Raw genomic sequence first — 24546 nt, forward strand, 5'->3', positions numbered from 1 at the left:
ACAGAATTTCAGCTTTAAGCATCTCCTCTCTCTCTTCCCTCAGGTTTTCAGCTCTTCACAGCAGTAAAAGGGTTAATCTCACCTCGGCCTTGCAGCTTTGCAGCTGGAATGTTGAATTTTTCTTATCGCAGTGGAGAGGGGGGAGAGCCGAGCCGCTCCAGCTGCCCACAGCAAGGCAGTGGGGGGGGGGTTCCACGGCTGGAACAGGTCCATCGGCTCCAGGATGGCCGTGGCCCGGCCCGGCCTGGCCCGAGCAGGGCCTGGCCGGGCCCGCTGGCCCCCACACGGGGCCCGCAGCCACCGGTCCCAGCGCCGGAAACGAGAGAGAGCTTGGAGGGGGAGTTTGCCTATTCTTAAATGTGGATCACAGAGGCGGTCACAGCTTTAAGTGGCTTAAAGAATTTTCCATATTCAAACTGGTCAGCTGATAGGTTCTGTCAGGTCTCAGAGGAAACTGTAAGCACCCCTTAGCAAGGACGTCCCTTCCGGGACTATGCTTGCTAATGTATGACAGAGGATTTCTCCCATTGAGCCTGTCACAGCCAGGGGCTGGTGATGTTTTTAATTGGCTAGAGAGTATGTGGCAATGTTCAGGTAGGACAGAAACTCTTCAGGTCATGATTGAGTGGATCATGTATCTCTGTGATTGGTGAAATATGTCATTAGTTGTGTTTTGAGCATCAGCTCATTGGCTTTGTGACATGGTAGGCAGAGGAATGCAGGCTGAGACCAACATGATATTAATGGGTTTGAGACAGTTTTTCTGCTAAGAGTAGACCCAGTTTGGCGTCTTTACCATATCCTCGTGTTTTTCTGAGTTTTGTGCTGGAATCTGCACCTCCCAGTCCCTCTTCCTGGTGGCCAGAAGGAGCACTAGCATGGATTTGCTACATCCTGCCCCAGAGTTCTGTTCCATATCCAGGTTAAACAGGTCCTCTGGAAAGGAAAGTGGCTTGGCAGGCAGTCCTGCCTGCTGGGGTCAGTAAAGATATAAGACAGGAAGAGTCGAAGCCCTTCCCTGAGGGGGCTGGGAGAATGAGAAGTGTGGAGACATGAGTTCTCTCTGAAGCATTTTCAGGTGAAAACTACAGCTAATATTTGGGCTGGGTTTGCAAGAGTAAGGCCATTGTCTGCATGTTCCCTCCAGCAAGCTTGTGATACCTAGATGACAAGTGTCACAAAACCCAAATGAATAACTGCAGTGGGCTTGACTTCAGCCTGTCTTTCCTTGAGTGAATTTCCATTTGCATTTGTGTCAGTGGTTCAGATTTCCCGTAATCTAATGGTAATTTCCATCCTCTGAAGAACAGCAAAATAATCGATTTATTTGACCTTCCTTTAGGTGATAGATGGAAAAGCTTTGAAAATACTGAGCAAGGCTCATACCTGCACCAGGTGATGTATTGCTGCCCCAGGGCCATCTGAAAGTTTCTGCCTCAGAGTATCTATCCTGTTTGTATATCAGCTGCTCTAGGAGAAACTCTTAAAAACCTGGATAGGAGACCAATGTGAGTATAAAGTCAGAGAGAAAAGTTCTATATTTTCTTCCTTTTGAGATCCATTTTCGTTATTTTCAATGTACCAGTTCAGCTGATAAAACAATCTGACCCATAAAACCTCCTACCACTGTCAGCTAAAAGCCTCTTGAGCAACAGAATATCTGGTGAGCCTGCCTGAAATGAGTCTGTTGTGTTTAGAGTACATGACCTGTTCTGTAGACCAGTGAAGGTGATTAATCTCTTTTGTTTTACAATATAATTGTATTAAGATCCCAGATTTATTTAATGAGGTTTAGCCATGGAGATGCTAAGCTATATCTGGAATGTGCTCCTTAAGCTGTTCCATCTAGATCTTCAAGCTCAGACTCCAACAATTAACGTGCAAGTGGTTTTGTCTGCACAGGAAAACTCGAGAATCTGAAGTAATTAATGGATTTAAGGTGGATTAGTTAAATCAGATTAATTCCTGAACTTCTTCCAAAGCAAATTAAACTAAACCAAGTTAAGGCCACTTTCATTCTGAGTAAAAGCATCCACTTGCCAACTTAATACAGTTTAACTAATCTTATTAAAAAGTGAATTAGGATTACTTTTCCTGAATACTCTCCCATGCCTAGTTCCTTTTCATTAAAACATAAATGACTTTACCTGTGCCTTCTTCAGGGCTTGGTTGAACCTGATGCTAAGATTAGATCCTAAGGTTAATACTCAGGAAAATATCTACATGGATGCTAGGAATAAAGTGAATAGGTTTTTATGATGTTTTATGTGCAAAATTAAAACATTTCAGGCTATGCATCTTCCCTATTTTCAGTGTTTGTACTGTGGATGCCTACAAGCAGAGTGACAAAGGCATCTAATTTTAGTAGCAAAGTGGATGGAAGTAGCACAAGGGGTGGGCAGGTTGAATCACCTGAATTCTTACTGTTCTAGGATCAGAGTAGTCTAAAGGTGTTATAATCCTCCTTACGTAATCTGATTTTCCGCTATTCAAGGTTAGCAGGTGAGTTGTACCTTAAGTCCTGCTGAGTGTTGAATGACTGGGAAAGTTTTGAAGTTCTTTTCTGTTATGTATCTTGACTTTGAACTGGTGGCTGCTCAGGTAGAGAGATCACTCTGTCTGCCCAGCTCCCTGGCTTTTTCATTAGAGTGGCAGAACCTTTGTCTCCTGCAGTTTCTCTCTAAGGAATGTGGTTTTTTCACTTTTTGTTGGTCTAATCCTGATGGAGACAGTACTGGGAACTTCTGCATTTGATCTGGCCAGTCTGGGGCAAAGCTGACTTTGCTTGGCTGTGTTGTGGTTAAAAGAAAAAAACAGTGCTGTTCTCATTGTATTTTGTATTTGTTTTCTCAGGTCAGTAGTCAAAACCTAGTTTTCTTACTTTAAAAAGAAGATGTGTATATTTGGTATCAAGTTGAAAATTACACTGTCAGCTCTTTAGCACAGTGTGTATGTGTAAATAAAATGCTTGTTGTTGAAAACTGGTGTGCAATGCAGCTTACTGATTAAAGGTCAGGACTGCAGAAAATCATAACAAGTATTTAAAAACATAAGGAAGTAAGTTATTTTCTTTCTCTGTGTATTTGCCCCTATTTGAATATCCTACTACAAGACTGCAATATGTAGCTCGAATTCAGCAGCTGGTAGCACCAGAGTAGAAAGGGGGCTGTGAAAGTACATCTATTGATTTTTAGTGTGACACTGTGTAGTCTAAGAAGTTGGTCTGTGTGCTCTCATGTGGGTTATCAGTGCTTAAAATCCTTGTGATCTTTCTGATTTTGATGAGACTTGTCATGTGAAAAAGTCATGATTTCTGTCAGCTGAATTTTAATGCACAATTATGCTGCTGCTTTTTTAGATCTGTTAAACCATGATTCACAAAATCATCCTAAAGCTGTCCTTGCTTTATTGACTTATGTCTCTGTTGCTGGAAGTGGATTACTTTTGATTGTAAAGGAGTTTGAAAGAATAAGAAAGGCACCTGCCTTGTGAAAATTTATGAGAGACCACGTCATGCTAGGGGTGTTTGAGTCCATCAGTCTCAGGAAGCAAGATGGGCACACTGTTCCAGTGTGGTGCCTGAGCTCATCAGACACAGCTTCTTGACCTGAGATAGTTACCACACACAGTTCTTTGTTGTGCCATTTAGATTTGCTGCCTAGAGACTCTTGTGTGTTACCTCATTGCATGGTGTAGCTAGGCCTGAAGGAGACATGTCAGTTCCCAGCTAGATGTCTAGAAAATGTTTGGATAAAGATTTTTGAAGATGGGAAATGGCCCTGTCTTCATTAACAGCATGACCTCTTTTCATCACTCAGGGAATGTAAAATGAACTTAGAATGAAGGTAAGTATAGGTCATACTTACACAAATTCTCTTCTCTATTACTGGTGATACAGGAGGGCTTTGGCCTAGAATATTTTTTGGTTCCTTGGCAAAAAAAGTATCTTCTCTGCAGTGCATGTTAAACAAAATCTTAATAATTACCATTTAACAGACATGCACCTGTTAGTTTTTTTTACGTGACTTTGTTTGAAAGGACAAAGTGGGTATCAAAATATGAAAAGTTTTCTTCCTTGACAAGTGGCCAGGTTTTACTCAAGATGGCAATGCACTCTGAATGCTGATCTGTGGTACCTTCCCCTAACTGATTTGATCTGATCTGTTACTAAATCCCAACCCTTTGTAATGCAATAAACTCCCAGTCTTTGATTGCATCTGACACCAACAGAGGAGCACTGATCAGAAAAATCTCCCTTTGATTTCTCTGGGTAGTGGATCAGATGCAGCAGTGAGAAGGAAGGAGATGAAGAATAAATGAACAACACAAAAAAGTGAACTTTTCATCTCTGTCCGCAAAGATGTTCTTTAGAACTCCAGACATTACAGTTCTTTTTTATTCTTAGAGTGAGCAAAACCTTTCTGTATACAGGACCTAAACCCCACAGAATAATATTAAATGTCTTTTGTAAAAAGTATGTATCAGTGCATACATGGCATAGGGTATTTCCAGTTGGTCCTTCTGGTATATAACCCTGCACAAATATGCAGTCTCCTAGCCCTTTCTTAAAAAACAGATGCAATTCGCAGGTCTGTTCAAATGCCAGCATCGTATTTACCAGTCTTCTGTGTTTAAATATGATTAGAGATAGTTGAAAACTTTCAGACTCCTGAATCTAAGAGTTCAGGCACTACTCATATCTACAAGTCTTCAGACCAGCTCTTGGGATGCAAGTACCGTATCTTTTTTGGTGTCTCCATTCTGAGACCAGAGGTTTGCACAACATAAGAGCTCTCAGTCTCAGATTATTGCTGGTCCTTCATGCTTCTGTTGTAACATGGACAAATTCCAAACTCTTTCTTTATCTTCAACGGTATGGAAGCTCTACCTATGGTATAGGTTTCTCATGTGTTCAGAGTAGTCTCTGTTTGTCCAGAACCCCATCCCAACTCAAGATCTTCCTCTTCCAAAGGTGGTACAATTGCCTGTGCGTGTCCTGAACTCACAGCATAGTCCTGTGTCAGTACAGGTGTAACAGATTTTAGGTGCCTCAACCATCTGCAAACTGGAGCAGGATTTGCATGCTCTTAAGCAATGGACATTTTAAGAATAACAGGAATGAATTGTGATTCTTCTTAGCTATACTTTTAAAATAGAAATATTTCCTTCTGTTATGGATTTGAGCTATAATTTTTCATGTTGCCTTCCATATTCACACTGTTTCTATGATTTGGATAAGTGATGACTAGAGCTATTCTAAAAGTAACTGTTTTCATATCAATAGCAGGGCTGAAGTGAGAAAGGATGGGCACATTAATTACACAGCACACTTTCTTTCCAATGCCAGCTCCTGCTAGGGCAGGAAATCTTTCTCGTTACTCTAGAGCCTCTTTTGGCTCACACACCTTTGGAGTTGGAAGCCAAGGTATTTTAGGAAGTTTCTTGTTCATTTAAAATAAAATGTGCAGTAATTAGACAAAGCAACTAGTGCCAAATGCAGTGCATCACATATGAAAGACTTAATTACAGAGAAAAGTTATGTGTTCCAATTGACAGAGTAATCTGTACTCTAATTTACTTGTCTTACAACTCATTACATCTGAGATATTGATTTTCCAGTAGATCACATTACTGCATTTTTTCTTGGAGTCCTTGGTTTGAGTCTGATCTGTGAACCTCCGTCAAATGAGTTTGGGAAGCTCAAACCTCTCTATTAGGTAGTGCCTGTGGAATAATCAAAGAAGAAAAACTTCAGTAGTGCTGGTGATTTGTAAATAAATGGCCGACAGAAATGAGTCACTTAAAAGGATGTGTCTTTTGAGACTTGTAAGATGATGTCCTAGTAGGTAGCTGAAGTGAACAGTGATTACTTTTTAATTATATGTACCTTGACTTTTAGGGTTTAATATCTCATTTATTTCAATTACACTGTGTGAAACTTCCTACATTAAGCCGAAGGGGGTAGAAAAACTGTAATCATTAAACCTTGTTCTGATCTTTCATAAAAAGTTGAATACCTTGAGAGTATGCTTCACTACCTGAAGTAGTAGCTCAATTACAAGTGAGATCAACTGCTAACCTTGGCGGGGGAGGCATGAGAAACTATTAACCTTTCTAGCAATTAGCTAAAGCACTGCAGTTAGAGGAGTTATTATAAATCATATTATTCATAAGTTTTCATCATTTGTAGGTCTTGAACAGATTGGCAAAAGTTATTTGTGCTAGGCAATTCAAAGCAACAAGACTTCACTGGTGTGAATCATGTTCCCCATACTTTGTTTTTTTGTTTGTTTGTTTGTGGGCTTTTATTTGTTTGTTTTGGTTTATTTTCTTTTTTGACCAATAACTCACTGGGATGTTATCTTTTGCATTAAACTTTTATTTTTTCCTGAAGTAAATGGTTAATTTCCAAAGTGTTTACTGGAAACACTAGTTTATTACTGGACACATTATGCTCTTCAGTTTCTCAAGCAACATTGGGATCTTGACTAGTCTCAAGATCCATCTAGAGCTATATTCCCTAAGACCAGCAGTATCCAATACTGTACATCTTAGAGAAAGATTAGAATCTAATCTTTCATTGGGAGATTTGCAGTTATATCCCAATGCACACTGATATCTGAAAGCAAGCAGGTAGGTGTTACTGAAATATATTTATTTCAGGTAGATTCTTTTTAATCCTAGTGGAATCTTTATTCCAACAATATCTTGTGGAACTGAATTTCCTGTGTTTTATCAGTTTTAAAAATCTCTTCTGATATAGGATATTTCCTTATTAGCCAGGATCCAGTTGCTGGATTTCTCTATACATTCCTTATTTCATAGATATGTTATATTCCCAGGTTTTGTTTTTTTTTTTTTTTTTGTTTGTTTTTTTTTTTTTTTGTTTTTTTTTTTTTTTTGTTTTTTTTTTTTTTTTTTTTTTTTTTGTTTTTCGTTTTTTGTTTTTCAAACAAAAATTGTATTTATTTTTCTTTGATTTCAATCTGTTCCAAAATGGACATGTTTCTATGTATTTAATTGTTTTTATTGCCATTCCCTGTCCTGTACTATCTGTGCTTTGATTTTGGAGAAATTGGATGACCAGAAAGCATGTGTGATTGTGCTGTTGATTTCATACAATGGCACTTTGATATTTTCCAGATTGCTTGTTATTTGTTTCTAAATGAAGGCTAAAAAGTTATTTGTGCTTTTTATATTGCCGTTGGACTTCGTGCTCTTCAGAAAGACATCTAATTCTTTTTCTAAATGATTATGGGCACAAGCCATCAGAGCATGCCAGGAGTTCATCCTGTTCCTTCCATTATTCTGCATTCAACTCCATTTAAGATGCATTTGCTACTAGGTTATTCAGTTCTCTAATTACATTAGGTTCCTTAGTCACGGATCATTCTGTAAACCGTGTGAGTTAGAAGAAAAGAAACAGGTCCTCTCTCCCCTCAAAAAAACCCCAGTTTGCTTTCCCCAGCACCAAATTTCAGATCACTTGCATTTTATAATATTTCTTTTCAATCTTATAGTCACATGGGAGGACACCTGCCTTTGGGGAGTGCCATTTCTTTTCCAGGGATGTCCTCACTTAAAGACTTAAGCACAGGGAACAGAATGCAGGCTCAGAGGCCAAATTATTCCTATTGGTTATTCGTATATGTAACTTCTTTCTTCCATGTGATTTTTGTGACAGGTTTGAGCTGGTTGTGCTTTCAACATTTTCTTTTTAAGATGAGATCTTTTCTGAAGATGTTGCTTTGAGACTAAGTGGAATTTGGATTTTATTTGATTTTTGCCTCTCTATACCAACTGGAACGTTGTTTAGTACAGTGGCTGGCAATCTTTTTGGATCACTGCTATATCCTGCCTGAATGTTGCCTTTTCTCCCCCAATATTTAGATATTTTCCTTCCTGTGTGGTGGCATAAGCCATCTGGCACCTGGATTAGGTAATCCCAGCAGAAGAAAAGGTTCTTATTTATCAAAGAAAACCTTGCCCACTTACAATAAAGGACTAGTGCATGTTTTAATTTTCTTACTCCCAGAACAAGACAAGTGGTGTAATGCAGGCCTGAGGCACAACAGCCTGAATATTATTTAACTCATAGAATGAGGCAACGCTGTAATGAGATCACTGAAGATATCATAAGGATGTGTCTGTGGGATCATGAGTTACTAGGGCTACTGGAAGCAATATAGCAACCTTGGGGTATAAACTTGCCAAGAGCTGCTTAGCTTTGCTGATGTATCTAAACAAAAAGAACTCACATATTCACACATAGCCTTGCTTAGGGCTGCATGAGCATGTCTGCAAAAACTGCAGAGAATTTCTGCTTTAGGAGCTCTAGTTCATCACTTCAGACTGTATTTTTTTCTTTTGCATGGATGCTTGTTTTCTCCTACAGTATAGGTTTATTAAAACTAAGAACTGGGAGCAGAGGAGTTTATATTTAGAGTATAGAAAAATCTGGAGCTCATTTAAGTGGTCTTGCTCAGAAGAAGAAAAACATGTCTGCATTTCAGCCAAACACTTGTAAATTATTATGATTTTGATTTATAAAAATTCTTCCTCATTTTACACATGATCATGTAAAACTGACCTGCATGCCTAGGTGCAATAGACCAGAAAGACTGAGTGGAATATTAACGAGAATAACAGAACTATAAAGCTTGTCATGCTGGTATTTGTGTTCTCAGTGTCAGTGCTGCTTGGCATCATGACAACCCCATTTTTATCTGTTCATATCTAAAATTGCCTAACTGCCAGTTTTCAGCAGTACACAGAAATTTAATACATCATTAAAAGATCACCTAAGAAAGATTTCCTGAAAGAGATTTTTCATTTCTCTTATGCTTCGAAGTCTATCAGGTTCTTAAACTTTAAACTTGTATCTAGTAAAAGTTTCAACTAATTTTGGATGATAACAGTAAAAAGTCAACTAATTAAGAGCAAAGACAAAATAACAGCAAAAGTATTTGTTACTGTGTCTTCATCATCTGTGCAGTGGACTGGGATGCGTGGGCACTTCTTGTTCCACTTCTTGTTGCATTTGTGACCTCACTTTTTGATTAGTCTGAACTGTGTAGAGTAGTTAATGATCTTTCTTGCACATGCCAAGATTCTGGCACTTTATAAAATTTTTGCTTTCTCTCTAATCTTTACTGCTCTACATTCCCTCCAATCAATTAGTTCTATGAAATCTACTTCAACATCTCTATCAGTGGTGAGAAAAACATTATTGATTTCAGTGTGCAGTCATTCCAGTAGTTTCTTTATGAAGCATTATGGTATCAGAAGCCGTGGTAATAGGGACCTTGCAATGAGAAAGTAAAATCTCAACAAGACACGAGTCCTGACCCTGTGGGCTGTTTCCATAACAATAAGGTAGAGCATGACCTTGACCTTGTCTCAGAAGTTCTGCTTTTAAACTTAGATTCAAACAGTGAAGATAACAAGGAAATTAATAACATTCATCCCATGCTAAAGGAAGGGAAGACAAAGGAAGACATACTGTTCTTTTTTGTCTTCTTCCTTGAATCTGTAGATTTTTTTTTTTTAGATTATGTATGTTAGCTATAAACGAGTCCCTGTCTTATATTAAAAAATTGGTTTTGGTCATCTTTTGTCTAGAGATTTACTAACAGCTATTTAACAGCTTGCCATAAGTAGATTAGTAGAAACTGTACAGTAGAACTCCCAAGCTGTACTCTGTGAACCTGTTCTTGTCTAGATTCTGCATAATCTGCTGTAATGTTACTTCTCTTATTCCTAGTCTGTACCTGGTGTCTCTTAAAGATTACCTGTGTGAGAAGCTGGTGTGAAGGTTATGAGTATGAAGTGCTATAGGTGTGCCATGCTATCTCTGTGAGACCACTCCAGTGTGCACTAACAGCACAGCTCATATGAGCTGGTTTATGTGAGATGGACAAGGTTACCTCCTGCTTTGTGCAGAGTGTCTGCAGAGGCAATTAAACCTGAGTGGCTGCTGCGCTGAGAATTTGTACCCATTGTGCTGCATACACTCAGAAAAGCCTCACCTTTACTGACAAGCATTTTATTTGGTGTGAACTCAGTTAGAAATTTCATTGTCACCAGTACAGAGCAAAACGAAACACCTAAGAAAATGGAGCTGAGAGTATATCTGTATTGCGTGCTGTATTTGTGTGTAAGATTAGAGTGGCTGGATGCTTTGGTACCCTAGATTTTTAGAATGCATTGTTGTAGGAGGGGATGCAGATACTTGGTGAAGAGCAAAATGACTTCCAGGGACTGCAGGAGAAGTAATACTTACCAAAAAAAAGAAACTATTGTTTCCACTATATAATAGAAATTAGTAACACAGGTACCTGATAGAAAGACACAGAGACACATTTTCATAATTTTATTTTGTTCCTAATATTATCATAACACTTACAGAAAATATTAACGTCAAAAGTTAAATGGGAGGCATTGTTGAACGGTTCAAGCACATGCAATGTCCTTGAAAGTTAATTAAGGGTATTTCTGAGTGTTGGTTAACTGTGTAGGTGCATAATCCAGAGCATCTTTACTTTGAAAAGATGTACCTAATGATTTGTCAGGGACCTAATTAAGTCTTTGCAGTACTGACACTTGGCAGACTGCTGGACCCTATTTTTTTGAGCTGATCTGCTAGAAGTTTTTGTATGTACAAATAGACTGTTGTGCTGTTTCTTCCCTGATGCCTCTGATGACTTCTTAGCTTAGCTCTAAAACTGGCCATAATATCTCCAAACATTTGTATATGTTTAGCACCCTTTCTCACAATTTCAACTACATCTGTACATTGGGCCCTATCTCCTCAGGAAAGCTGCGTGAGTGCTGTCTGTGCCTTTTGGAAGTGATAGTACCCTTAATTGCTTGGGGGTTAAAAAAGAACCAGAAAACAATAAATCCGGGGTATGTTTCTGTGCCTCAATTTTCTACTACTCTGAAATGTCTTTTGGACTCTTGGATCTGTCCCTCTGGGATGGTCTAGAATTGCTTTTTGTAGCTTGTGACTGGTCTCCCAAGCTTCTGAATCTTCCCAGTTTAGCTCCTCTTTAACCCCAGTCCTTCCTGGAGCTAGACCAGCCTTCCTGCTAGAAGAGAGTGTTCCTCTCTTATCTCCTTCCCAGAGCTCTCTCTTCTTACATTTTAAACCTCCTTTAGTTTCTCTGGTAACTTTTCACTGCACAGAATTCCCATCTTACAGACAGATAAGTACAGCACTAAGCATCCTCCATTAGTTTCCTCAGTAGGGAAAACACATAAAGACACAGAGGCCTTTCATGAGGCAGTGCTTGTCTTTGCATTTGGTTCAAAACACTGCACAGACTGTTATCCTTGGATTTCTCAGATAGATCCTCAATAGTTTGGGTTGGGGTTTTTTTTTGTTATAGTATTTCTTTGATGTTTCTGTACATGGGATTATTTGCAGTCTTGGCAAGCGTAGTGGTCAAAACAGGAATTCATAATGCTTGTATGGACACTTGCCCATACAATGTCCTGTCATCCCTGTTTGTCTTATTTCCTTTACACAGAGGGTGCCTGTACACACACTTGCTGCAGTGTACTTACACACCTATGTCGACTTCAACCACTCTGTGCTTGTGTGTGCACCCAAGATAAAAGAGGGAGGGTCAGGCTACACAGAACTCAAGTCACTAGGAACTCAGGTAATTTTAATCTTTACCATCACATTCCTTGGAAAGGTCCCTGGGGGTGTCACAGGTACAATATTTTATTGTATTATTTCTACCAATTCTGAAGACAAGATGTGACCTCTGAATGAAGTGTCTGGTTAATAGGAAATTCATGCTTTTCTGTCTTCTGAACCCTTACACTTAGCAATCCATGGATTTATTAGTCTTGAGGTCCTGCTGCATAGTTTGTTTCCCATGCCACTTTACAGCAACGTTTTCAAGGTTGAATAGAGGAGATATCCTGTGGTATATGTGTCTGCAGCTTTCTGTTTCTTACCCTTGTTGCCTCTATTTACATAAGAAATATTAAGTCACCAGGCTGGCTTACCACATGTCGTTAGTAAATGATCTTTGACTGGCATCCTTACATGTCCAATATGTAAACAATCTTAAAATTCCTGTGACCCTCTAAAAACTCACCAACGATTTTCATCCTGTAGCTCCTAAAAAGCATGGGAGCTGTGTAGACATATGAAACAAGGCTATAACATGAGTGACGTTTTTAGCTTCTCAGACAGACAGCTCACCATCGCCACCAACACAGACACGCTCAAATACACTACTGACTTCTTCAGTGATCTTTTGTCTTCCACAGCATCTTTTCCTTGTGTTTCAGGAGGGCCCTGAAACACCTTTCAAAGGACTGAAATATGCAAGGATCCTGTTCTCTGCTCTGCAGAGTTGTTGTTTCTGACTTCAGTCCACCATAGAGCAGAGTGAAGCAGAGGGACAGTGTGATGTTCAATCTGACTTTGCCATATCCATATGCATCTGGATGATCTAATTTTAGGCCTGTCAGCTTTTGCAGTGATAAGTTAGCAATATAGATCACATATAAGCTGCATCACAATGATTTTTAAATGAGATTTATTCATTTAGAGTGGATGATAAATGGTTCTCTTTTATCAGACTCTTGCAAATAAGATTAAAGCAACATTATTTTCCTGGAGTAAGAGAACAGCTGGCACAAAGTTAATGTCCGTAGCTCGTACTGTGCTTGCCTGACCTTGCAGAGATGTATAACAACAATGGGGAACATCCAGGTAGTTTTTCTGCTTCCTAAATCCTGTTTGTGTTTTACAACCAGGTGCTGCCTGGAGTACATAGGCTGTGGCTTATGTGAGCACTGTGAGAAGCTTTGGCAGGAACAGGCAGTGGCCAAGACAGCACAGTCAGGGAATCACAAATACATGCCAAGTCTCTCCCAAAACTGTGAGAAGCACTGCTCTGTGTTTCTTCCGCATTTTAGAAGGTCTAGCATGTTGTACAGAGAGTACCTTGAGTATGCTTCCCTCAGGGTTAGCCCATCCTGCTGGGCACTTGGTCTTGGCTTCTTCTGGATTCCAGGAAACATCCTGATTTTTTTCCCTGGTTCAGATACCATGAAACAATGTAAGAGCTGCATAATAAGCCTTACAGCCCATTGCAATTCTCAATTTGTAACGTGGCACAAAGACTTTGTATTGCATGCCCTTAATATGACATGAGAGAATAAAGGGAGCCAAATGTATATGGACTTGTCGGTATCACTTACACAAAGTAATACCTGAAATGAACTCTTCTGAGAACTTTTTTGAGGAAACAAGTTGGTTCAGTCTGGGGCACTGGGAGAGATAACTCCTCATTATCAGGGAGAGCAGTGGATTTTTTCCCCTGGATGAATTCTCAGTCTACAGGATAAAACTTTTCCTGTTGTTCTTTATTGCATTCAGGCAGAGGTCCTGTCCTTGTCCCTGGAGCTCTCTTGGCAGGAGGCTGGCTGTACTGAAGAAGATAACAGGATTGCAAAGGGTTGCCCTCACAATAAAGAAAAGGACTGGAGAGGTCAGGGAAGAGCTGACAATGACACTAGAGCTCTTCTGTTCCACCGACTTCCACGAATTTCTTCCTGTCCCAGAACTTTGCAGGTGTGGGAGATGGAAGGGAGGTTTTACAAATTGAGAGTGATTCCTCTCATATCATATTTGGTAATACATCTACATTTCCTTCTGGTGATTTTGTTCAAAGGAGATATCCTGTGGTATATTTATCTGTAACTTTCTTGCCTATATTTCCTCTATTGACAGAAGAAATAAAGTCATACAGTCGACTTACCATATGTCATTGGCTAATGACCTTTGACTGGCATCCTTACTCCAGGGAAAAAAAGAACTTTGTTATGCAAAGTACATGGTTTATAATCTCCTGTTTCTCCCTTGACACTTCTCTTCAGGATCTCTCCTATGAGAAAAAAATCCAATTGCCGCTGCTTGATTTTTCTCCTGCTTCTCAGATGTTATTTTTCTAAGAATTCCTAGCTATGAGTCTGTCAAAAAAGCCTGTAGCTGATGGCATTTTGCCTCATCTGTCACAACTCTGTATGCTCTGATAAATTAGCTGTATTGGATTGCAGATTTAAATTGGAAAGTAGTACAGAATAATAAGTTATTTTATTTGTTTCTTCCTTTTGATCTTGGATTGCTAGTTTATAATCTACTCTGCACCTAGTGATCTGAGCATTCATTTTTGCTAAAAGTAGCTATCTATTTCAAAGTTGTGGGTTGATTCCAATGTTGAATATCAAGCCAGATAGTGGGCAGGAGAAGAAACAAATTAATTCCCTGTTTTATTTTGAAGCGATACTCTATAAATCTTCTCCAGTTTGAGAAGTGAAGTCACTCCTGCACTCTCTACAAACAGAACAGAAGAATAGTACATGCATTGGCAGATCCTCTAGATCTGGTGATGGTTCATCAGTTGTCCCTTGGCATCCCTTTGTGTAGTCATGCACGGCACACAGGACAATCAGAGACATGAGGTACAAGACTGAAGATTAATTCAGTTGAATTCTCATGCAAGACCCTGCTACCTCTTGCAGTAAGTTCTTACACATAAATATATTCTTATAAAATATTATGTTGGGGCTTTATTTTGTTCTGGGGAAAGAGGAAAAGGATAGTCCCCCATGAAAAGGGAGGTTAGTAAAACATCTAAAAGCACTAGATATTTTGAAACCCATCTATAGACATACATCTATAAACAGACTCTGAAAACTGTTGAGAACAAAATGTCCTGCTGTGCTTCTGTGCCTGGTGCCCACAGAAAGAGTTCAATAGAAATGGTCTGTGTTAATCTTTTGTGCTTGGAAATCTGAACTCTGATGTTCAGCTCCTCAAAACATACGTGAAACAAGGCGTATTAGTGATTCTACCGAGCAGGCAAAAATCAAAGCCTGAACAACAGAGGAAAATGTTCTTTCTTTTAAACCACTCTTCAACTTTTCTGGAGAACGTCACTACAGGACTGGCCTAGAAAGAAAAAAGCAGTTGGGGATTTCAGAGTGCTCAATGTCCTTGCAGTGTGTATGAACACTGCCATTAAAGGCATGCTGAAAATAAACTCCTTTGAAAAAAAAGCATTGTTAGCAATCAATAGGAATTCATGAGTACAATATTTTATAGATTTTATAGAAATTGAGATTAGAACAAGTAAAGGTTATAGATCTCATATGTCTCATCAGGCTTGATAGAATTCAGTTTTCTTCCAGGTTGAATAAACTTTATTTAGTACTGTTTCATTTTAATCAAAATTAAAAGACATAGTGGGCTAGTCTGAAGACAGGTATGTTCTAACTTATGCTTCAAAATAGTTTCTAAGAAATTGATTCAAACATAGAACTGGTTCTCAGTCCATTTATGAGATAAAGAATGCACTGGTGGACATTATACGATGTCAAACTTAAAGGTATAACTCAAAAATAGGAGATACTGAGTGCAGTACATTTCTCTTTGTACTGACCATGTTCTATCTGTTTTTCCTTTGTATGTTTTTATCATTATATCTATAGCTGTTAATTTGTGATGTATTTCCTGTGCAAATGTGAAGGGAAAAACACAAGAATGAGAGCACCTCATTCAGTGCAAGATAATTTTTAATCTATTTCGCTTCATCTTCCTGTTCATTAGTGGTAAGAATTGAACTCAGTCTCCAACTCTGGTGTAAATTTGCATATTCAAGTTGGCCAGAATTTTATCCCAGAGAGCCTTGAATTATATAGCTGATTCCAGTAGACAAATCTACCCTCACAAATCTGACCAGCTTTGTGCAAGAGTGTGTGTGTGATTCTGTAGATAATTTTTTAATCTTTGGGTCATAAATAGCTTAATGGAACATTATAATAGTTTGTTTTATGTAATTCTAATACTGCAGCTATTTTATGTTGTCGTACTCAGCCTCCATCCTACTGGGTGGATAACACAAATAAGAAAGCAACTTTAGATGCTTCTTTTTCTCTGAAATGGGAGGGATTTCTTCCCCAGCACCTTAAGTCCCTGTCAATTAAAAACTCTTACAGGGTTTTAACTGAGACTTACAGCACTTTGGAAGGAGCCCTCACTTTTAAATGGGATGCCTACCCATTTGATCTTTCAGTTTAAAGTTTTTTCTCCTGACCCTGGTTCTAGACAGACATCCTCTTTCACCTTTGCTCATGGGCTAAACAAACATGATGTTTTCATTGCTTCTGAGAAGGAAGAGGGCGACAATGGTAGAAACAGTGCTGTGGCTTCTCACAGGTAAAAGAGAGGGGCTATGTGACGTTAGGGTAGAGAATCAGGACATGGCAGAGAGGAATTAAGCCCCAAAGGCCTTTAAAAGGTATTTAAATAGAACAATCCTTGCTTCAATGGGTTTGCAGTGTGAATTAGTATGTGAAAAGTGAGCTACTAGTGTTGACAGAGGAATTCTGGTTGAACTTTTCCTCTTTGTGTAGCAGAACAGAAGGGGGTAATAAAAACCAACTTTGTGGGGTGGAATATAAAAAATAATAAATAGTGCAGGTGAATGAATACATCCTGCTAATTTTGAGGCATTTTAGTTTTCTTGTCTTCTATATGTGACTGTTACTGTAAGTGGTGTGGAGAGAAAACAGCGGATGAGATGGGTAGTTGGTGCTGGTAAAAGGGATATTTGCAATGGGATTAGGAAGAACAAATGGTGTTCTTTGGCATGCTAGAAGGAATTTAACATTCTGGGCAGGAGGAAGTATAGAGAACCATTAGGAAAAATGGCTCACAGATTGTGGGTTCACAGAGAACGACAAACATGAAAATAATCCTAAAGTACAGGATTTTTCTGAATGCACGGAAGTGCATTAAATGGAAAGAAATTTTTAAGGATGATGTAGTGAGAACCATGATACAGCCAGGCAAAGGAACCTTAAACAGGCCAAAAATTATAAAATTTTAACTAGTTGTGGAATGGGAATGTGTCTGAGGAGCTGGCAAGGGGTGGTAAACACAACAGGAGAGCAAAGCAGAGAATTTAATTCAACAGCACCAAGGAAAAAGTTGCCAAAGGAGCTTGTAGAAAGCATAGCTATGTAGCAGATGTGAAATAACCTGTGATTGTGATCATCACATGAGCTATGGTTCATTCTTTCCACCAAGCATGTAACGCTGTATCTTCTGATTTAACCTATTTCAGTTTGTATATAGCTATGACCAATCTAGGGAAAAGTGTAAAAATTGGTGTCTTATTATCTTTGTTAATATCGTTAATCCTTTGGGGCCAGGCAATTCTTTTGTTCTGTTGGATATCAGGTCACCACTTGTACCAAAATCTGGTTTTCCTGTAGATTATTGCTTTACTTTCTTGAATAAACACAAATTTATAAAATACCAGAGTTCTATGTCCTAAGAATGGTCTGTGATGAGCTGGGTAAGTAACAGCTGAAACAACTTTTCTGATGGCCATTTTTGATTTTATATGTCAGCTATTTCCAGTGAGAGGGCCATTCAGATGAAAGAAACAGCATTAGCTTACATGTTACAGCTTTAAGGATGTTTTCACTGGTAGGCATCCTTAGTGCATCATCTACCACTGATGTAATTAACAAAGTATCTTTGCATGTTAATGACTCTCAAAGCTCATTTCTTGGCACAACTAATTTGACAGCTGTCTAAATTACAACAATGTGTGTTAATATTATATTTTCTTAATGCTGGAATTAAAGTTTGTCTTTCAGACCAAAATTACTTTCTCAATCTGTACTTCACAACACACTTTGACATTGATAGTCTGATAAATTGCTCAAAACAATTTTCAACCAGTCAGAACAGATATGATTTTCTTCACTTTGGATGAATATCAAAAGTGTTTAGTTCCCCATCCAACTGCTTCATCTTGCCAGATATTACTTGATAACACAATGTCATTTTGTAGTGACAGACCATAACTTTGTTCATATTCCAAACACTGCCCTTTATAGGATATAGAAGCAATGCTTGAATGCTAAAGTTCATTTCACAACTTACAATCTAAAATAGTATCATAAACTCACATCACATAGAATATCCTAGTGAAGGGTTATTTAAGGAAGTGTCAGAAAATATGGTGTGATATCACACTTTTTAGATCCAATTTGTAGCTTGTATAAATTCTGACAAAAGAGTCAATCACAAACATAGGTTGAAAATCCACTGAAACGATGGAACAAAAACGCTTGGGATACAGCTTCTGGCATCAACTAGTGATAATTCCCAAGGAAAAAGATTTTCTACAAGTGCAAATTTCTAGGATTCTGAAATGAATCAGCAGGACTAAAGATCATTAAAATATAAATACAGAAGGTCAGTTGTCAATAATATATCCTATGCTTGACAAACACGAAATCTCTGACATCCTGTCAGGGGTATTTTAACTTCAGTCCTTTGTGTTAACCAAAATACTTTTTCTTTATGAATCAAAGTAAAAATGCTCATGAAACTCTTGCAAACTTTTGATAATGTTAAATCATACCATATTGTATATAGTTTGAAAAAGAATTTTTTAGGTTTTTTTTTCTTTTTACTTCACCATTCTTTTTTCTCTTATAGTTTTGACTGACGTTGCAGAAACATTCCAGAGCAGATATTTGTGCTGATGACAAGAAAAAGTCTATACAGGAAATTTTTTGAGCACTCTAAATATAGATGACAGGACTTTAAACTACTTGACCACCTGACTTTTCAGAGATTTGGAGGGGATTTGCCTTACACAGAGGGAAAAAAAGTTAAAGGCAGCTGAGTCAGACTTAGAATCATGCTGATATATTTTAAGAATCCTTTTTTCCTTTACTTTCCAGTCTTTTGTCCAAGACACTTGGTCACATTTGTTTCATTTTCTACATAGAGAAGACAGCAATAGGTCAGTTTCTTGAACATTTTTCACTGTTCTGTTGTGTTTACTGTCAAGAGTATATTTTGTAATAGTTACCATTCAGATTAACATTTTCTTGAATTTTGTTTAGGATCCAAAAAAACCCCCTGAAGGCATTGCTTGACTATACTTTGGAAAAAGGAAATACTATAATCCAAGAACTATAATTTAAACAGAGGGTAAATTTTAGGACTTGCTTTCTGTTTTTAATGCATAGCAATAATATAAAAAACACCATGTAATTGTGGTATCATCACACATTAAGCCTTCATACTGCAATCATCATTCTAAGAAAGTCTTTCTCTACAGCTGCCACATCTTGTATCTAAGCCACAACAGTTCTTATTACGGGTAATCTACAGGATAACTTAATTGAATAGGTGGTATTTGATAGCACAAGCTGACTCTTAATCAAGGCTAATTCTGTGCTTAAATGAGCTGGAATATCTTGCCAAGACTTCAGTCATATACACCATGAACATAACCCCCTAATCATATTACCTCAGGGCTTCCTTCTTTGTACAGTTTTACCCTGCCTCTACTGGTGACTACATGGCCATCCTGTAGATCCAGGAGTTTACTTTCAAAGAACAGGGGAATACCTGGAGGAAATAATATGTACAATTACTCCTATTACAGCAGCACAAATAATCAGAGTTATTTTGCGATAGGTGCTTTATATACATGAGGGTGGAAAGGGTCTCTGCCTCAAATGGCTTCCTAAATAAACACAAGTTGGAAAAATTAACTTTTATTGTCCTCACTGACAAGAATTGAATAGAAGAGTAATTTACTGACTGGCCTTAGGGCATGCAAGAAGCTGATGGCAATGCTGCTGATTAAATGTAAGCATCCTCAGTTCCAGTGCAGGGCTTCATCCAAAAATAAATCCTTATTTGTTAGACACCTGAGTGAGAACATCTTGAAATATATCCTGACAGTTCTTTCTCTAGAAAACATTCTCATAGTGCTAGGTTTAATTTTGACTTTTTTTCTTTTAAGACCCACAAATCTTTAAACTTATATTAAATTATTGGAAGAAAGACTGAGAAGTGGTTAAAGGTGGTATACACAATAACTAAAATACTTTTGGGATTCAGTTCGGTTTTATTGCATTTAGTCTGTTCAGCCAAGTAATATATATCTAGTTCCAGGTATTTGCTTCTTGTCTCAGTTTGTGTAGTGTTGGTAGGAAATTGGTACCATAGATATTCTTTACAAGAAGGAATGATGTATGTCCCTCCATAAAACAATTTTGAACAGCTCACAGAGGCTGAGAAATGCTGGTTAATTTTCCCTTTGATTTCTTCCAGTGTTGGGGAGCAGTTCCCAGGATATTCGTTGGCTGACCTTGCAACCTGGAATATCACGGTCTGGTGTCACGTCTTGCAGACTAGTTGACAACCTCAGTTTGGATGTATTATAAATGTGTGAACACCAGCTGTATGTGTACTTTACTGCAGCTCTCTTGTCTTCTCCCTCCAGCACAAAGCCTTAAGGCCTTTGATTATTCGTTCTGCAGTTTGCTGAGGGCTTGATAACTGAAGGATGATGTTAAAGTTTCAGTCTGAAGAGACCTGTCAACACACAACTCAGCAGTTTGCTGTGAGGAAGGGATGCAGGGAAGAGAAGCTGCATTATGATTCAGTGTGTTACCTCACACATCTTTTGCTTATGAAATGAAATACTCCATTCAACCTAATAACACTTTTACAACATTCAAAGGGGAAGATGTAGTTCGCTGCTGCCAGGCTTGATAGAGCAGATATAACAGCTTGCATCGGGTTGTCATAGGGAATATCCCAGCCAGAGCACCTCAGTGTGGAGCACTGCCTGCTCTGCCGTTTGCCAGGAGCTGCTACAGAGCCCAGGCTTTAACAGTCATATAACATTTGTTTCTGTTATGCAAATATCTGAAAAAACTAAATTGAGAACTTAAATATAATTTTTGCCACCTGTTGGGCGCAGGTCTTCGCAGGGGAAATTTACTGGTGGACCTTATAGTCTTTGATCATCTTGGTTGACTTTTCTCAACAGGAGAAGCAGTTGTTCCATGCCAGTCCCATGTTTGACCTCAGCACCGTCTGGATGAAGAACAAGTTGAGTTATTACAGTCTTCTGCCTGATTTTATCTGGGTTCTTCTAATGTGCTGATCATTGTTTTATCTCATCACTTAATAATTTGACAGAATTAGTAGCAACTACCATATGGATGTTAGCTGGAGGACTGTGATTCTTGCCTTATGAATAAAGCAGGAAGTAATGTGGGTCAGTCTGTGTTAATTATTGGATTGGAGTGATTTGTAGGTTCTCTTGGATATATATGAAAATAAGATTGCCCTAAGGACAGCAAGGATATTTAAGAATATTGTCTAAATCCACTTACGGATACTGAATTCTAAGTTCTGATGCTTTATCTCTATATTTTTATATGATGAAAGCAAGCTGTCTTCACAATTTTGAGGAAATGTTGTTATACCACTGTATAAATCCGCATTAGGCTTGGATCTTGAATGCTTTAAACAATTCTGGTTCCCCCATCTCAAATAAAATGTAAAATAGCTTAAAAAGTTAGTGAGATGAATAACAAAGATAATAATGGGTATTGAAAAATTTCCATAATATGAAGTTAAATATGCTAACACTGTTTAGTCTGGAGAAAAGTTGGCTAAGGGACAACAAGCTAGAAGTCTCTAAAGCCTGACATAAAGAAGGTGAGTAGAGTTTATTATCCTTTCCAGTGCAAAACATGGAGACCTCAAATGAAATTAGAAGGTGTTAGTTTCACAGAAAAAGAAGCACTTCTGAATATAATGGTTAATTCAGCCAAGACAGTTATCAAGACAAGATGTTGAAAAATGTTAAGGTTCTATAGAGCAGTTCACAGATTCATGAAAGAAAATCCAAGCAAGGTTGCCTAAGGAAAGTTCTTAATCTGCCTCAATAAACAGCAGGAAGCTGGGGCAGTATTGTGGGCAAATGTTTATTTTCTTACACTCTGCTCTAGGCAGAGTGGTACTGGCCAGTGGCAGAGTTGATGAGGTGGCAGAGATCCAGCATGGTACAGCTGTTTTTTCTATTCCTGTGTCCTGGAATCAATATGACTGCTAGAAATGAGAAATTTACTCTGAGATGAAAAGCTCTATCTAGATAAAAGACTCAATTGTCTAAAAAAAATACATTCATGAGAACAGATGCATTTTTTTAATAGCAAATTAGATAGGTGGTGAATGACTGTAGAAGAAATAAAGGCAAAACTTTAAAAGGCTAACAACTTCTTTTTCAAACTTGCTCTTTCAAATATTTTGTTGCCACATACAAGCATTAAGGGTTGCCTCTCTCCCAGACTGGATCTGCCAAGGTACCTGGATGAGTTAGGCATCCCCTTCTTGCTGAGGTTCAGCAGAAGTTGGCGTCTTTTTGTTTGACCTTCTAGAAATCCTTGACTGAATGCCTGTGCACGGTGCTGTGTTTGCACATTAGAGTCGTATTATTTGGGTCACATGTAAGAAAACCTGGCCAGGTATCTTAACAAGGCAGATTAACATTCATCTGACACACACATCCTGGAATAGTGAGTGCCTTTTCCTCACAGAGATGCAGATCTGAATAACAAACACTTCCTCCTTTTGTTTGGATTTGCTGTTCACCTGTGCTTTGATTTTATGTTCTGTAAAGATATTCCAGAAACATTTTTCTTTCTAATGACTAGTTAAATATAAAGAAAGACTAAATCTTAAATCATTTCTCTGAACCCCAAGCTATATCTCTGATTATATTACTGGGTTAAATAGCTTTTTTTTGTTTAGAATTTATTTTTTAATTCCCAGTCTTACTAAGTCTTTTGTAGTAATTCTAGAAATAAAGCAGCATGATACTCCTACCCGTTACTAGTTTTCTACATGGCCAAGAAATGTTGAGGATTTAATGCTGGCAGTATCTTTGGAGACCAATTCAGTATAAAATGAAAAGAATCCTGGTTTACAATTGATTTTACACAAGTAACTATTTCCTAAGCACCATTATTGTATACAGTAGGAAATAGGTATAGCTATTTCCTTAGAATAAAGCAATTTGTGAGACCTGTCATAAAAGGCTAAGAGAATGCTGCCTTTGCTTCACATCCCCTTTAACTACCTCTATAAAGTTTAAGGAATTGCAATAAAACTTGGGAAAGTGCTTTGACTGATGAGAACTGTTTGACAGTACTTATGAGATTACTGTGTGCTCAAGGCCACTTGGAATGTTTGCACACAAGAAATTATTTAAAATTATATTTGTTTTCTGGCTTTAAAAAAAAAAAATTAGCTTAAAAGATCTCTCTCAAGCTGCCTTTTTTTTTTTTTTTTTTAAACAGAAACATCTTTAAACAGTTCGCTGCCTCCTTGGCATTTCTTCATTCCGCTTTTCATTTCGTGTGAAGTCTCCTGGGCTCTGACCAGTTCAGAACGCAACTTTGTAGTTTTCTGTGGTAAATGACTGACAGTGTTGGAAATTATGCTCTTTGTCTGACAGACAATTGCATTCACACTGCTAAGCAACATTCGGACTGAACTTTTAATTTAACCCTACTGGCTTCTTTTTCTCTTTCTTTCAGCATTGTCTGTATTGTGATTCCTACCATGGCAATGTATCTTCTGTTTCTGAAGCAGCTGCAGTTTTTTCTGTGATTCCAAATGCATCTTTGGTGAACAGTTTGGGGTCTAATGCAGATTTGCTTTGTGTATTTGCTGTAGCATAGAATAACCTGAGACATTTATATTAAAGCCAGTTAAAGGGTGGCTCCTGCCAGTCAGTAGGTATAGAGCCTGTAACTTTTTGATAGCTCATGGAAGTGTCATGTGACTGATACGGTGTCAGTCAAATTACTAATAAAAAAGAAGTGCTAACAAGGCTATGAGTTTTGTGAAAACTGTAAACAAAGCAGATGAAGGTTAAATATAGCTGGAGTTTGAATAACTCTCTTATGTTAATCTCCCTATGCCAAAGTTTTGGCATGTTCATGAGAAGGTTTTGATACACTGTAAGTATCTTTCTGGTATTTCACCCAGAAGAGAACTGTGAATGGGTCTCATTAGTTAACATGCTTAAAATTACTTGTGTATTTTGGTGCTGCCAGTCTAAAACCTGCAATATAGTTTTATTGGATTTGTGGAGTGTTGAATTTGTGCAGGTTGTGAGACACTTCCATGAGGCTACCAGCCAGTTCTTCATTGGAAGAGGTGTGCAATAGCTATTGGGGCAGCAGGTTTTACTCTGCTGGTCAATCTGTACCAGGTCAGGGCTAGAATCTATACTGCACCAATTACCTTCATAGGAAAAGAGAGGACAAAATATGTGTAACCTCCATCTCTATTTCAGACTCAGACTTACTGCCAGGATGCACCACAGAGACATCCCAGCTTGTGAAGAGGTTCTCTAACTCAGATCTAGCCCCAGTCATTTCCAGGCCACTCAGGCCTACAAAATGTTGATGCTTAATAAAATAAAGAACACAGTCCTTGGTCCCATGTGAACAATATTGGCAATGTATAACCTTTCATAAGTAATAGATTTACTTTAATAACTGGGAAACGTGAAAAGATAGAAACCTTTTAAATTAACAAAGTTATGAAATATTTGTGTATATAAAAAATAGAATGAATTTAGTGTCAAGCACAGACAGCATGCCATGTTT

The 24546-nt window shown here is 38.2% G+C and overlaps 1 long non-coding RNA gene across 1 annotated transcript in view; it reads left to right on the forward strand.

Moving 5' to 3' along the window:
- The first annotated feature begins 501 nt into the window (after positions 1–501).
- LOC116443388 overlaps positions 502–24546 on the forward strand; it is a 31273-nt gene continuing 7228 nt past the window's right edge. Inside the window, exons 1-2 of the long non-coding RNA XR_004239857.1 lie at positions 502–594; positions 1343–1508. This is a non-coding gene — a long non-coding RNA (uncharacterized LOC116443388). The remainder of the gene's footprint in view (positions 595–1342; positions 1509–24546) is intronic.

Source organism: Corvus moneduloides, chromosome 1, assembly GCF_009650955.1.
Source record: "Corvus moneduloides isolate bCorMon1 chromosome 1, bCorMon1.pri, whole genome shotgun sequence".
Lineage (NCBI taxonomy): Eukaryota > Metazoa > Chordata > Aves > Passeriformes > Corvidae > Corvus > Corvus moneduloides.